The sequence below is a fragment of the Alosa pseudoharengus genome, unplaced genomic scaffold (genome assembly GCF_046254945.1).
Source record: "Alosa pseudoharengus isolate Yale_2024_CS ecotype anadromous, Long Island Sound unplaced genomic scaffold, YU_APseudo_1.1 YU_APseudo_1.1_scf_2, whole genome shotgun sequence".
Taxonomy (NCBI): domain Eukaryota; kingdom Metazoa; phylum Chordata; class Actinopteri; order Clupeiformes; family Clupeidae; genus Alosa; species Alosa pseudoharengus.
The window spans coordinates 3025711-3041990 of record NW_027468663.1 but is presented as its reverse complement, the minus strand read 5'-3'; the positions used below and the strand labels follow the sequence as shown (position 1 = coordinate 3041990).

General features: G+C 40.3%; 1 long non-coding RNA gene across 3 annotated transcripts; it reads right to left on the bottom strand.

Annotated features, from left to right (window-relative positions):
- Window positions 1-569: 569 nt before the first annotated feature.
- On the bottom strand, window positions 570-2533 carry LOC143134968 (uncharacterized). 3 transcript variants are annotated; one of them, XR_012988745.1, is made up of 8 exons: window positions 2213-2533; window positions 1851-1893; window positions 1643-1678; window positions 1446-1478; window positions 1234-1279; window positions 1039-1077; window positions 821-866; window positions 570-660 (listed from the first exon to the last, which is right to left on the bottom strand). It is a non-coding gene; the product is annotated as an uncharacterized LOC143134968 (long non-coding RNA). The 3 variants fall into 3 exon arrangements; XR_012988746.1 differs by lacking the exon at window positions 1446-1478; XR_012988747.1 differs by lacking the exons at window positions 1446-1478; window positions 1643-1678.
- Between the last annotated feature and the right edge of the window lie 13747 nt (window positions 2534-16280).

Here is a 16280-nt window from a genome sequence, read left to right as displayed (position 1 = left end):
TGATAATATACTGTATAATAACAGAATGATACTGACATTGTCTAATACATATATAATGTACAGTAACTTATAAAGAGAAAAAGAAACAAAAAAAGAAGAGGAAGAGTAAAACAAATTAAATTCATTGAATGTTGAATGAATAAATACATTCTTCATTTTTATCTAATTAATGAGTGTTGTGTGTTTGCTTGGTGCCAAAGTAACCATTTTTTTTTATCTTTTACAACATATACAGTGACTAAAATAAGTGTGTGCCATAATAGAGTAATTGAAATTTAACATGTGATATTCGATTGTGGTGATTCTATTTAGAATGTCCATCTTTAAAGCTGTTTTTCTCAAAATTCCATTTCATAAAACCATGTTACTAAGCTGACTTCAGATAATGATAACATTTGTTACAGACATGCTATGAAAAAAAGGAAAACAGATTTGAAAAGACATTGAAAGCAGCTTTAAGGTGGTATCAGAATCTTAAGTTGGTAAAATTTCACCATGTGATGGGTTTTCCCAGATCGCATCACATTTTTACAACAAAAAAACCCCACAAAGATTAAATGCATTTCATTGGGATTTGTATTTATTAAGTCATATCAGCATACTTATTACTGTAAACGGGTCGACTGTTGGCAGAGCAAACAGAATTTCTTCTCACAGCATCTGAAATTGACAACATACACACAAAGACAAAAGAAACACAATTACTAAATCTACTCTTTAAATAGCCTTGGAAATTGTTTAGTGAAGTTTAATTCAGATGCAGTCATTGAGTGTAGGGTAAAAATGAGGCTGTATTAGGCCTACAGTGATTGAAACTTACCCATTACTTATGCCTTAAGGTGCAGCTCCACTGAATGCCTTATGCACTGAAAACAGAAGAGAAGAAAGGGAAATAAGTGGATGTGTCCATTGATATAAGTCTGTCTGTGTTTTAAAAAAGTTGGCCACCTGCAGAGCATATAGGTTAACATGTTAACTAGCTACTTAGCTAGCTATATTAGGGCAAAATGAGGCTTTATTGCCATGATAAAAACTTACCCATTTATACTGCTTGCTGCAGATTTTCTCTCACAGCATCTGAAATTGACAACATAAACACAAAGACAAAAGAAACACAATTACTAAATCTACTCTTTAAATAGCCTTGGGAATTGTTTGTGAAGTTTAATTCAGATGTGGTCATTGAGTGTAGGGTAAAAATGAGGCTCTAGGCCTACAGTGATTGAAACTTACCCATTACTATTGCCTTAAGGTGCAGCTCCACTGAATGCCTTATGCACTGAAAACAGAAGAGAAGAAAGGGAAATAAGTGGATGTGTCCATTGATATAAGTCTGTCTGTGTTTTAAAAAAGTTTGGCCCCTGCAGAGCATTTAGGTTAACATGTTAACTAGCTATTTAGCTAGCTATATTAGGGCAAAATGAAGCTTTATTGTTGAAACTTACCCATTTATACCGCTTGCTGCAGATTTCTAGCATCTGAAATTGACAACATACCGGTACACACAAAGATAGAATAAGCACAATTACTAAATCTACTCTTTAAATAGCCTAGGAAATTGTTTAGTGAAGTTTAATTCAGATGCAGGACATTAGGTGTAGGGTAATGAGGCTGTATTAGGCCTACAGTGATTGAAACTTACCCCATTAAGGTGCAGCTCCACTGAATGCCTTATGCACTGAAAACAGAAGAGAAAAAAGGGAAATAAGTGGATGTGTTCATTGATATAAGTCTGTCTGTGTTTTTAAAAAGTTTACCACCTGCAGAGCATTTAGGTTAACATGTTAACTAGCTACTAAGCTAGCTATATTAGGGCAAAATGAGGCTTTATTGCCATGATAAAAACTTACCCATTTATACTGCTTGCTGCAGCTCCACTGAATGTCTTATGCACTGAAAACAGAACAGAAAAAAGGGAAATAATTGGATGTGCAATATTGGATGTGTTCAGTGATTTAAGTTTGCCTGTGTTTCACAAGTTTGCCTTTAGATTAACAAGCTAACGTTAAATAGCTACTTAGCCAGTAGGCTACGTTACAAATACTGTAATAAAAAGACGTGTTGTCGATAAATAACGTTTGCATAGTGGGCTGTTACAAAGCTATTCACCAAAACGAAGCTAGTAGTCATATATGTTATAGAGCTATGTAAAACCACGACTATATTTGTATACAATTCAGACGTTTATTTAAAGACAGGAAAATGTTCTTACCGTCTGTGATAGTGCTGGAGTTAGTGAAGTACTAGACGTCTCTTCTAGAGAAAATTCCCGGTCTTTGATCAGTCTTCTGGCAAACCACAAGGAGCCAAAACGCACCTGCATACGTCAGTAAACCGTCCCGCTATTTGCCCATTCATCTGGTTAACCAGACATATGCCATAACTAGTTATCTACCGCTGGCGCCTTTTTATCTATTATGGTAAACCACAATCTTGCCACAGTTCAGCCGAAAGCATTTACTTTGCCGCTTCTATGCCAAAACAAACCCAAAAATACCAAACATATGCCAGACTTCAGCCAAAACGTGTGCTATCTGGGAAGTGACCGCGCGCCAGGCTACTGAAGGAGACCGTAACCGAGGGTATGAGTCTAATCAAACGGGTGTTATCGCAACTTTGAGTTCGCAGAAACCTATTTATTTCTCGTGCATCTTAGGTGATTGTGTAGCCTACATAGATGTTCATAGGCTACATTACCGATGGATATAAAATACAAATACGTCATGTTATCTTGGTAGTTATGTTAAATGAGATGTTTGTTGGTAGGTAGGCTGTCACGAGGAGACTGTAGGCCTACAACAGGTTAGAGACCGTAACCCAGCTAACACATGACGTTGCAGCAACGTCGCCATAAAGTTGTCATTTGGTCACAGCGACATTACCTTCTGGCTACGTTGTTGCAACGTCACAGCTACTTTGCAAGACAATGTTGTCACTTGGTACCATTAGTGACATTGCAGCGACGTTGTGACCTGGTCAGCTGATGATGTTGCAATTTGGTACCGTTAAGAACGGTGCCACAACATTGTGATTAGGTCAGCTGGTGACATTGCCATTTGGTGCCGTGGGAAACGTTTCCGCGACGTCTGCCAATGACGTTGCCATGTAGTATTGTGAGTGATGTTGCCACAACATCATGATCAGGTCAGCTGATGACGTTGCCATTTAGTATCAGGAAATGTCCCCGCGACGTCAGCCAATGACGTTGACATGTAGTATTTGGAGTGATGTTGCCACAACGTTGTAAACGGGTCAGCTGATGATGTTGACATTTGGTGCCGTGGGATACGTCCCCGCGACGTCAGCCGATGATGTTGCCATGTAGTATTTGGAGTGATGTTGCCACAACATCGTGATTAGGTCAGCCGATGACGTTGCCATTTGTTGCTGTGGGAAATGTACCGGCGACGTCAGCCGATGATGTTGCCATGTAGTATTTGGAGTGATGTTGCCACAACGTTGTAAACGGGTCAGCTGATGATGTTGACATTTGGTGCCGTGGGATACGTCCCCGCGACGTCAGCCGATGATGTTGCCATGTAGTATTTGGAGTGATGTTGCCACAACATCGTGATTAGGTCAGCCGATGACGTTGCCATTTGTTGCTGTGGGAAATGTACCGGCGACGTCAGCCGATGATGTTGCCATGTAGTATTTGGAGTGATGTTGCCACAACATTGTGATTAGGTCAGCCGATGACGTTGCCATTTGGTGCTGTGGGAAATGTACCGGCGACGTCAGCCGATGATGTTGCCATGTAGTATTTGGAGTGATGTTGCCACAATGTTGTAAACGGGTCAACTGATGACGTTGCCATTTGGTGCCATGGGAACCGTCCCCGCGACGTCAGCCGATGACATTGCCATGTAGTATTGTGAGTGATGTTGCCACAACATTGTGAACTGGTCAGCTGATGATGTTGCCATTTGCTACCATGAAGAATGGTGCCACAACATCATGATCAGGTCAGCATTTTACCTATTGGTCGGGGATCGAACCAGCAACCCTTCGGTTTCAAGTCCTGACCAGTAGGCCATGACTGCCCCAAATTAGTTAGAAATATCCACCATAATGTATTCAGATGTATATGGGGAAATTTATTGGTAATATTTGTAAAGATATATGTATATGCATACATATGTGGTGTTACAGTATATACAGTATATGTACAGTACATGTAACATCTAAAATATATGAGTACTTACAGTTTTTCTCAGTTGCTAAAACACTAAAACCCATTGGCTGAAGAAAGTTCTCAGTTGCTTGAACTCATTAAGCTAATTATTCAGTCTGTTGTCAATTTTTAGAAAAACTTTAAACACTCATTCTCAAAACACATTCTGCACTAATGCTTATGTACTGTATCCATACTGGTAAACACAAGTGGCAAAAATGAAATACAAATAGACATACACATGTCATCGATTAAACACAACCACTCAAAATTGATTTCACTTGTTTCAAATGATGTGACAAAACCAATATACGCCAGGTCAGAGAGCAAACATGTTGTTGAAGGTGGGAATGAAAATGGATAGAAGAAACTATGTAAGAAGACGAGTGCATATGCAAAGTGGGGGATGAGGAGGAAGGGGAGGATGGCAAGAAAGGGGATTTTTATTGGACACTGTACTACAGTGCATTGTAGGCTGTATACTGTACAATACTGTAAACAAATCGTATGGCCCTGAACATTGTGCTTTCCATTTGTTTACAGAACTGACTGCTCAATAGATTTTGACTGGTGCAAGTTCATATCAACAAAGAACAAGAATCAAAGGACAAGTTTGTGAGATGAAGGATACTGTAAAAATAGAGGTACAAGGAGGAGGAAGAACAAAAAAATGCAAAGAGCAAAGCAAAGTAGATGTTTCCTGTTTTGAGGCGAAAGTTTGATTTTTACAAGAGGAGTCAGAGGTTTTGTAAATAGTGCTTGTAAATAGGGTTTTGTGTTTAATGCTTTAAGAAAATGGAGCAAGGTTTCAGAAATTGTGTTTTAGCAATTGAAAAAAACTGTAATTGTTGTCACTTGTGTTTACCAGTATGGATGACATGTGCATTAGAGTTCAGAATGTGTTTTGAGAATGCGAATGTGTTTAGAGTTTTGCTGAAAAGTGTAAGTGGGATCTGCAAATTGTGTTTTACCATGTGAAATGGTTTAAGGTATTGACAACAGACTGAACAATTACAGTAGCTAAATGAGTTCAGGCAACTGAGAACCTTCTTCAGCCAATGGGTTTTAGTGTTTTAGCAACTGAGAAAAACGGTGAAAAACTGTAAAAAGTATTTCATAATGAGGGGGGAACTAATATAGCCTAAGGTGTCTCTTATTTCATGTTGAGGTTTGCTTCCCAGCATGCATTGCAAGTCAGTTGCCTCATTTATAGGCTATTATTGTTATTGATTTTGAAACAATATGGTTGAAACAGTTTAGCTTAGGCTCAACTCTTACTGATGTTTTGAACAATAAATTGAATAGTTTATTTAAAAAAAAAGAAACCGTGGACGTGAAACTACTAGTTCTAACGCAGTATAAAAGTCCAGCTGACAATTCCATCGTGTATCTTGTTGGAGGACATAAGCCTGAATGGTTGAAAATCAGCTACACACATAAGGTAAGTTCACTGTATGTAATTAATAGCAAAATGGATAACCATGAAGATGTGATCTGATGTTACATAGGTTGTCTCTCTCCCACAGTAACAGTAATATCACCCGGATCAAAGCATTCGCTGTGCCTACAGGTATTAATTGGCCTATGTACAAGTGCTGTAAGAAGGGTAGTTGTCATGTAAGGCACATACTATAATTTTATTATTGTTGCGGTTACGGATTGGCAAGTTACGTTGCGGTTACGTAATGAAACCTTCCACTTGCGACGTTGCCGCAATGTTGCCTGAAGTTGTTGTTAAGGACTGGCGACGTCGGTAACTTACGTTACGGTTACGAAACGGCACCTTTCAATTCCATGTTGCTACAACGTAACCTGATGTTGCAGATATGGATTGGCAACGTTGGGGAGTTACGTTGCAGTTACGAATTGTCACCTTTCACTTTGCATGTTGTGGCAACGTTGCTAAACAGGACTGGTGGCGTCGGTAACTTACGTTACGGTTACGGAACGGCAACTTTCAACTCCACGTTGCTGCAACGTCACCTGATGTTGCGGTTACGGAGTGGCGACGTTGGGGAGTTACGTTGCGGTTACGAATTCTCACCTTTCACTTTGCATGTTGTGGCAACGTTGCTGAACAGGACTGGTGGCATCAGTAACTTACGTTACGGTTACGAAACGGCACCTTTCAATTCCACGTTGCTGCAACGTAACTTAATGTTGCAGTTACGGATTGGCAACGTTGGGGAGTGACGTTGCGGTTACGAATTCTCACCTTTCACTTTGCATGTTGTGGCAACGTTGGATACGACGTTGTGGCAATGTATTTTGGGTCATTCAGTTACATTGCAGCAACGTACTGGCAACGTAACTGTGCTAGCTGGGAACCGTGCTAATGCATGAGTTATCAAACGGGTTTCTAGGTTCTTGGTAAGTTGAGTTATCAACTGATCCCAAAAGCCTTTATGTTTCGTGCATCTTGGAATTGTTCATTGAAATTCATATGCTAAATTACAAAGGGGGGAAATATTATATGACATAGGCTATGTTATCTTGGTAGTTAGTTAAATGTTAGAAGTGAATAGGCTATTGGTAGGCTCACGAGGAGACCGCGCACAGCTGACTACTGAACAAGACCGAATGTAACCATGGGCAGTGCTTGAGTCTAGTGTAGGTCAATATGAGTGTGTATGTCAGCTAATTTCAGAGACATGGAGAGCATGACATTTGCAGCTTGAGGCTACATGTCTTGGAGCGACTATGGCGGGGGAAGTAACGCACGATACAACACCTCCCCCCCCCCCCCCCCCGGTCGCGCGAACCGGTGACCGAATCTATTAACTCGGTAGGCCAACCAACGACCGTCCGGTTGAACCGACTTGCGTATAAGAGTCGGTTGTCCCATCACTAAGGCAGTGCTGTGTGTAGTGAGGCAGAAGGCTCACACAGGTGGCAGGGTTTTGTCCACAGCATTTTCTCTCCTGATCAGTTGGCATGTCTCTGCAGTGTGTACAAGTACACCAAGGCATCCCTGGCACAGGTGGGGGGACGACATGTCTGCACTGATGCATCAAACACCAGACCTGGCTGCCTCACTAGCAACTGTGTGGTAAGGTTCCTGTGCTCTTGCAGGCTCATTCCATCCACAAGTCTCTGAAGAAATAAGACACAAGAAATAAGATCAGATAGGCTTGTTTAGGTAGCAAAGTTAGATTGTTAGCAGAGTAGTAGTAATAGTACTCTGTCATTTTTCAAGTGTTCACACAAAATGATGAATACTATGTGTATGGACAATGAAAAGGTGAAAATGTTGTGTAACATTTTCTATAGACCATAACGTAATTATGTGTCGTGATTTCACTGGCAGACAACTCGCATCATGCAGTTGACTAGCAACAGCTAGAAATTGCTACATATAAACAATGGAGATACAAACAGGCAGGAGAGCTACACCAAGCGCGTAACTGAAGCGTTCCGTTTACAACGCATAAAAATCAATTTTAGAAGAATGGTCTATTTTTTTTCTGGTGTAGTGGCAGCAGACGCAACGCAAACGAACGTGCCTGATGCAGCTTCCGAGCTGATTTCGGTGTCATTGACATTGATACTGTTCAGAGAAATATATTAAAAACACAAACCTCCGTTGCTTCTCTCCTTTGTCTTTGAAGTTCTTCCACTCTCTCCTCGTCATCTTTGGAGTCTTACTTTTTCTTTGCCTAGGAGGTCTCACCGATCCTCTGCCACCGGTTCTTGGCTTTTCTTTACCTTTCCCTCTTCCTTTACCTTTCCCTTGCACCTCCGTTGCATCGACTGATCTCTGACTCTGCTCACTGAGAAAAATAGTAGGCTACGCTGTAAACATTGCCTTTACACTATTAATCTCGCACATACAGAATAACGATAGCACTGATACTGTACTAACATTAGCATACATTCGTTTGGGAACCTGATAGCTGATGCTAGCAATGGAATAGTAGCCTACCAAAATAACGAAAACGTAAAACTATTAGGCTATTCACTTTACATAGAGGTCATACCCAACATGTTTACTGGCTATATAACTAAATGCAATGTGTAATTGTTTTCTAAAGTAACCTCTTTACTGGAAGGAACACTGGACGAAGTCGTAGTACTGGAAGCCATGTTAACCTTGGCATGAAACGGAGTTAAAATGCGCTCGGAATGGGAGGGGCTAGAAAGTAATATTCAGTTGGTTGTCATATAGAATTTCACCGCTAGATGGGAGAAGTTCTTACACAAGGTAGCTTTAACGTTCGTTTTCAAAACTGTGCAAAATTTCGGTGTCCACCACTCTAGTTCATCCAAAACAAACCAGAAAAAAAGGGACTCAAAGTGCTAAATACCGGAATTATCCTTTAAAGCAGGGGTCCCCAACCTTTTATGTACCATGGACTGGTTTGATTCCTATTTTTTTTTCACGGACCAGCGGGGGGGGTTTCCATGTTCCATATGTGTTGTGCATGCATTACTTGAAAATAACTAGCTTTAGTTATGTATGAACAGTGAAGGTAACAATCTCTTGTGAAAAACGTGAACTTGAAGAAGTGAAAATTGAACAATATGAACTATGAATATTGAACAACTTGAAGCTACATCTATAAGTGTGAACATGCTTAACAAAATATGGGAACAAAACATGGGAACTAAACGTGCATTACGAATATAATCAGTGGGAGCCCTGCTTGTTTCCCTACAACAAGAAGCTTCCATCTGGGGGTGATGGAAGACAGTGACACCCTCAGTGTGTTTGAAATGTCCAGTCGATTGCGCAATTTGGTCTTAGTTGCAGTCATTGCCGAAAACCCGGCCTCGTAAAAATGATTTGTGTACATGTAAAAATAATTTGTATCTGTAAAAATATTTTGTGCATGTAAAAATGGTTTGAACATCTTCAAATCCGTTTTCTCACTGTGTAGAATTTTTTTTGGGAATTTGCGAACGATATTTGCACGCACGGATTTTCCATTTGCAAGTGCACATCTGTTTTCTACAGACATGAAACAGATCTACGGGTACGATCACAGCCAATCACAGCACTGCTTACTGAACGGCCAGTCAGCCGATCAGCTCGCTTCTTTAATTTCTGAAACGCTGGACATAGAAAATACCGCTCTGGGTACATCCATGTAAACACCATATAGAAGAGGTGAAACACTTAAAAAAGAAGAGCTATCTTAGCTAACAAGCAAACAGCTCAACTTAACTCTATTCCTTCCCTACTATGAATCTAATATCATTAACTAGAACTAATAAAATTCGGATCAATAGTATTATTATTAATGATATAATTGTTCTGTATAGTTATTGTGTTATAGTGTTTTCCGACTAGTCATTCCTCCCTTTGTATTTTTGCACATATTTCCCACGTTATATGTGCGGTGCTTTCACGTAACGTTAGCAGAGACGGTTGATAAAAGCAGTATCTTGTTAGCTAAGTTAGCTTGTTACCTAAGCTAGCTGGAACATAACAGTTACTGCTACATGACCAAAAAAGTTCAGGGTGGCTTTAGGCTGACTATGACTAAAAGACGGATTTCACACGCCCTAACCATTGTACTTTTACACGAAATTGGGTAGTTTACCATGTCTCATTAAGAGTTATTGTTCCCACAGGGTTAGTATTATTATTAATGATAATTGTTCTGTATAGTTATTGTGTTAGTGTTTTCCGACTAGTCATTCCTCCCTTTGTATTTCCCATGTTATTTGTGCGGTGCTTTCACGTAACGTTAGCAGAGACAGTTGATAGGCTGACTGTCCGTTCAGTAAGCAGTGCTGTGATTGGCTGTTTTGGGAAAATTTGTAAAAAAGTTTTGTACTTGTAAATTCGTTTCGTACCCGTAGATCTGTTTCATGTCTGTAGAAAACAGATGCGCACTTGCAAATGGAAAATCCGTGCGTGCAAAAATCGTTCGCAAATTCACAAACATTTTTTCTACACAGTGACAAAACGGATTTGAAGATGTACAATTTTGCATGCACAAAATATTTTTACAGACACAAATTATTTTTACATGTACACAAATATTTTTTACGAGCACAAAATATTCTTACAAGCACAAAACTTTGGTACAGGTACAGAAAACTTTTGGCGAGAATTTTATACCATACCGCTGCTTTAAAGGGAAACTTGGCAGGATTTCCCCCTCTGCTGGAGAAATTGTACATTATGCTATTTCAAACTGTGGGAAAAGGTAAAGCACATTGATTTGTTTACAAGCTAGCGAATGGTTAGCATACGTTTGGCAGAACTATGTGGATAAAGGTAAGAAACACGATTTAAAACGAGTTTCTTGTTTCTCACTTCTCTTTTAGTCCAGTGGACAGAAAGGTGAACCCGGAAATGTTGAGTACACCAAAGTTTTATGATGGAAATATATAGTATGGGTTCCCAGCATGCAGAAATTGCCGGATGCTAATTTGCATATGTTGGGCAATTTGTGTAATTGAGCTAATTAGCATAAATTAGCATACTCACCTATATTGATCATATTATAAGAGCTGCTTGGCCAAAATGGACCATGTTAGTATGTTTTTAGGGGTTACTGGAGATGCTGAGTCCATATCTGACATTTTCAAGATTCAAAATCACTATTTAAACTTGGTTTGGTCACGTTTTTACTCTCATTAAGCTGATTTTGCTGAGTTTTTGGGGGCGATTTAGATGGATTTTTGGAGGATAAAAATGTTCAGTGTCTAGGAATAATTTGGATCCTCAAGTTATTTCTGAATTCCACAATCATTTTGGAAATAGCTATTCACTGGCCCTCTGCTGTGACTCACAATTGAGTAACAAAGGGAAGAACCAGCCTCTACTACTCCTCACTGTCCTCATCCGTTGTCCTGTCGCCATCTTCTCCAGACTCTTCATCCCTGTCCTTCTGCTGTTTTTGCTGTGTAAATATATTGCCACATGTAACATCACTGCCTTTGCAGAAACAATAATTAGTACAGGCCAGGCCTGCAGCTGCACAGCTGCACTTTCCAGATACATGTATACACAGTTTTAACACAGCTTTGCAGTGAAGGAGAAATTTTGGATTACTAAAATTTTTTTATATTCTGTATATGCTTTCTATACATTCAATACTGTGCATCAACTTTGCTTTGTCTGTCATTTGCTCTCTCCATGTCATGATTTTCTAATAAAGGTCATGCGACCCCCTTTGTCACGAGTTAAGGGTATTCTGCCTGAGGCAGTAATATTAGGAATATCCCGACAGGAACTAGACTATGGCAAGAGAATGCTGAAGGATGTATATGTATTGTATTGACCAATTATCTACTTACTTGGAGTAGCCACATGACTTGCGTATGGCGCATGGATCACATGCTATGTCCAAGAAGTGTATATGTATTGTTGTATTTCTGCATGTATGAGGATTTTTGGAAAAGACCATTGTACTCATGTGATTTGTATTACCAATGTAATTAACATGCATAAGATGGGGCATCGCCCTAGAGAACTTTGAGTAGTGTTACTGGAACATGCTGTTGCTAGTGACCTGCTCCCGGTATCGTGAATAAACCTGCAGTGGTTCCTCACACCTGAGTGTTGCCTGGATATTTTTGACCACATTTTGGTGGCAGCGGTTGGGATACCTAACTCCGAGACGCGGCGGTGAAACCTGGAAGGCGTAGGACCCGAAAAGGCCTTACGGGAGATCTATTTTTGATTTTTGGACAATACCGTGGAAAAAAGGCAACAACGCCCGCGGGACCCATCCTTGCCGGAAGGGAGTCATCCTGTGTCTCGGATACGGTATTACCATATTGTGGTCACAGGCACCTAGGATGGGAAGTGGGAGTGGGAAGCGATTTTTTTCTACCGCTTTGTAGTTAAGAATTGGCTTGTGTGCCGGGGTGCCACCGAAGCAATCTGCTCTACTTGTAGGAAGGTAGAAAGGTTGGCTTGTGAGCACAGCCGAAGAGCAATCGATAAAGGATCTGCTAAGAGAAGCAATCGGTAGGATTGGCTTAAAGCGCTTGATACGGGGATTGGATTGGTTGAGAACCTTGCTATTGTACTCTGATAGTTTGCTCTGTTTTAGGCGTGAGGTAATTTGGCTAATAAAAATATATTAAAGGGACACTGCTATGGGGAATAGTTAAACTGTTAAATTGCCCAAAGGTATACATAATTATGGATGTTTAAAAGATATATATAAGAAATATGGACCTGAATGTGTAGATGAATGTTTATTAGGGCTGGGACAACGCATCGACGTAATCGATGACGTCGAGGCAAAAAATACGTCGACGCAAAATATGAGCGTCGATTCGTCAAGCATAACGCGTGCCGCTAAATATTTTTACTTTTACACCTTCAGTGTTTTCCATACGTTGACTAATCTGTGGCTGGGCACCACGAAATCAAAACCGGCCACCACACATTGATGTTCTATGTTGTAGGCCTGCTATTTAAATTAAAGATAAGATAAAATAATTTCATTGAGCTGCACTTTCTACTCACACAGCCTTTCCTCGCCCCGCCCGCTCTCTCTCGTAACGAGCCCGCTGCTCCTCCTCTGCATGTGCATTTAACAAAATATTCACGATTGTTGCCACATAGAAGCACTGCATAGAACACAGTGGGCTACATTGCTATTAAATCCGCTTAGCATCGTGACCATGCTGCGCAAATTTGTTCAAAACCGCTGCATTAAAGTTAAAGTAAACTCTGCTAAGGTCTTATCACAACATAGTACATTGAGGAGACTAAACGAAGTTAAGTTACAGTATGCAATCAAGCAGTAGTCCTATCTCAAAGCTAACATTAGAATACTGTTTGGATGTCAAGTTTAGCATGCTTACTTGCAGCTGCTTGTATTACTCATGCAGGGCTCATTTTATTGACTCTGTTTGCAAAATCCCGATGGAAATGGAAAAGTGTTTTCCAAGACTCAAAAGTGCTTGTCCAAAGGAGAAGTACGAACTGTTATTTGAACTACGTTATGAATTGCATCCACACATGATTCCCACACGAACGTCTTAAAATAACAGGCACTCAATTAGACATACACTAGCCTACTGAACTTTATTGAATGCTACCTCTGACTAAGAATACACTACTTTGCACTTGTAGTTACTTGCACTTCAGTCTTTTATTTTGGAATCTTAAGAGCAATAAACATATATTGCAATGTTAAAGAATTCATGTTTTTTCATTCAGATATGTAAATAAACATGTATAAGTTGCTATTAGTGAATTAATGGGGAGATAATCGATAATCGAATCGAATCGAAATCGAATCGGACTGAAAAAATGAATCGTTAGATTAATCGATGCATCGAAAAAATAATCGCTAGATTAATCGTTTAAAAATAATCGTTTATCCCAGCCCTAATGTTTATTGAATAAGTGGAGTAGATGGACTGAAGGAAAATTTCCTTTAGATGGTACGTTGAGTTTTGAAAGGTTAACTGAATGTAGGGCTAAGATGGAAAGGAAGGCTAGGCCTTTTAAGTATGATTTGTTTGAAAAGTGGGAAAGAGAAGCGAGGGAAAGAGAGGAGAAGAGAAAAGTTATGGAACAGAAAGAGCAGGGCCAGAGAGAAAGAGAAGGTTTGTGCGGAGCTATGGACATTTCAACTGAAGTGTATGTGCAGACGAGTGAACCTGACAATCCAGCCCTTATAGTCCGTAAATCTCCACCACCATTCCCTTCAGCACCCCCTACACCACAGCTGGCTTTGGCTGTTCCTGCCCCTAAGCCCCTGCAAGTATTCACCTACTGAAGATTGGACTAAAATGGCTATTTCTCAGTTTACAACAGACTGCTAGAGAATTCTTGGGAAGAGTGGCTTCAGCAGTTAACAAACTTTGTGGAGGAAGGAGAGCAGGATTTAGGTGGACTGAAAGAAATGGTTGCTGGAATTGTGGAGACGTAGAACACATAGCGAGATATTGTCCGAAGCAGGGTGATTGGAGACAAGACGGGGATAAATCATCACAACGACGCCCTCAGGGTCCGGTCTGGACACAGAATGGAAATTCTGAATAGGACAGGGAGGACTCTGAACAGGGGGCTCCGGGACCCTTCACCAACACTTCTGTATCACCCTATGAACTTTATCCACAACTGACTTTGAATGCTGCCACACAACCTAAGCTAACTCTTTCTCTGAATGGTAATGATGTATCTTTTTAGTTGATACAGGAGCAGATGTTAGCACACTTGGAAGGAAAGATAGTTCCTTAAGTTTTTAACATTAAAAAGCAATAGAGTTATATATGTAACAGGAGCTTCAGGCCAATCAGTGGCAGAACCAGTTTCTACCCCTTTAGTGGTTCAATATGAACATCAGACAGTAGAACATTCTTTTCTCCTGAGCAGTGTTTGCCCTGAAAATTTACTAAGCCGAGATCTAATGTGTAAATTAAATCTTACACTTTTTCTTTCTCCTGAAGGAGTAGGTCTAGAAGGGCCCATTTATCTGTATTGTCAGAAAGTTAACCCCACAAAGATAGGATATGAGTGTAAAGACATTAGTTTAGCATTAAAATCTCCGATCTCGGTTCTAGAAAAGACAGAAACCCCTGAGCAATTTCAGTGTACAATCGCATGTTTTCAAGGCTCTCCAGATCAGCTGTATGTGAAAGAGTGGTACCAGATAGGAAATAGTATTGAGACTATTGATGTAGCCGGCGTATTGACCTCTAAAATCTACTCTGCAGTAGTAGTAGACCTGTCTCCAGGTCTGAAATATTTGTTTGCAAACCCAAATTCTTATCCACATGTTGCATTGGTGAAAGCCCAAGATAATTGGATTGATTTAGGGCCGTTTGTGAAAGCGTGTGTGAATGCTAAAGATTGGACAGGAGTCCAAGAAACCCTAAATTTGTTTTATTAGCCATCACAAGATGCATGCAAGATGCATAGTGTTCTTTGAAAGTTACTCCTGTGCAGAAAGAGCTCTCTGCATGTTTAATACCCTCATTAACCCAACCCAATAAATGGAGGATTCTCTCTTTAAAAGAGAAAGCAGATCTGTTAGCCGCTGTTCCAGATAATCTCTGGGCAGCTGATAGTTATGACTTTGGGACTATCTACTGCTCAACCATTAAAAATATGCGCAAAAACATTGTATTTACCCGTCGAAAGCCCAATATCCGTTGTCGAAAGAGGCTAAGCAGGGGATAGAGCCCGTATTCAAATCATTATTGGACAGGGGAGCTATTGTGCATTGCAGTTCCTCCCCAGTTAACACACCAATTTTGCCCGTTAAGAAGTCTGATGGCACTTGGAGATTTGTGCAAGATTTAAGACTTGTTAACGACGCTATTCACCTGAGGCATCCTATTGTGCCAAATCCTTGCACAATTCTCTCTAGTCTGCCATCCACTGCGAAGTTTTATTCTGTAATTGATATTAAAAATGTGTTTTTTACGATAAGAGTACATCCTGCCTTTCAATTTTGGTTTGCCTTCACCTTTAAAGGTCAAAGGTATACTTGGAGTCGTTTGCCTATGGGATACACAGAATCACCTTCAGTGTTTAATGAGGCATTAGTGGCCTGTCTGACACAATTTACTCCACTGGCAGGAAGTACTGTTATTTCTTATGTTGATGATGTTTTATTAGGAAGTCCATCAAAAGAATCATGCCTGATTGACACAGTGGCATTGCTGAAATACCTGGCCAGGGAGGGACTTAAAGTCTCTTAAAGAAAAGTTGCAACTCTGCCAAGAGCAAGTTAAGTACTTGGGTCATATACTTACTCCTGGCTGAAGGGCCCTGGATGCGTCACGCATCACTGCAATTACTGGCTGTCCGAGACCCAGGACAAAGCAGCAATTGTTAAGCTTCTTAGGAATGATTGGTTATTGTCGTGCTTGGATTTTAGACTTCTCGGAGAAGGCACAACCTCTCCGGGCATGCGCAAATGCTTGTAAGAGTTTGACTGACATTGTAACTTGGACTGACGACTGTGAGACTGCTTTTGTGATTTTGAAACAAGCTTTAGCTTCAGCTCCAGCTTTGGGATTGCCTAATTATGATCTTGATTTTCATTTGTTTGTGTGTGAAAAAGGAGGTTACATGTCTGGGGTATTATGTCAGTTGCATGGTGGACAGTATAGACCAATAGCCTATCTGTCAAAGAGACTGGATCTGGTAGCAAGAGGCTGGGTGCCTTGTTTGAAG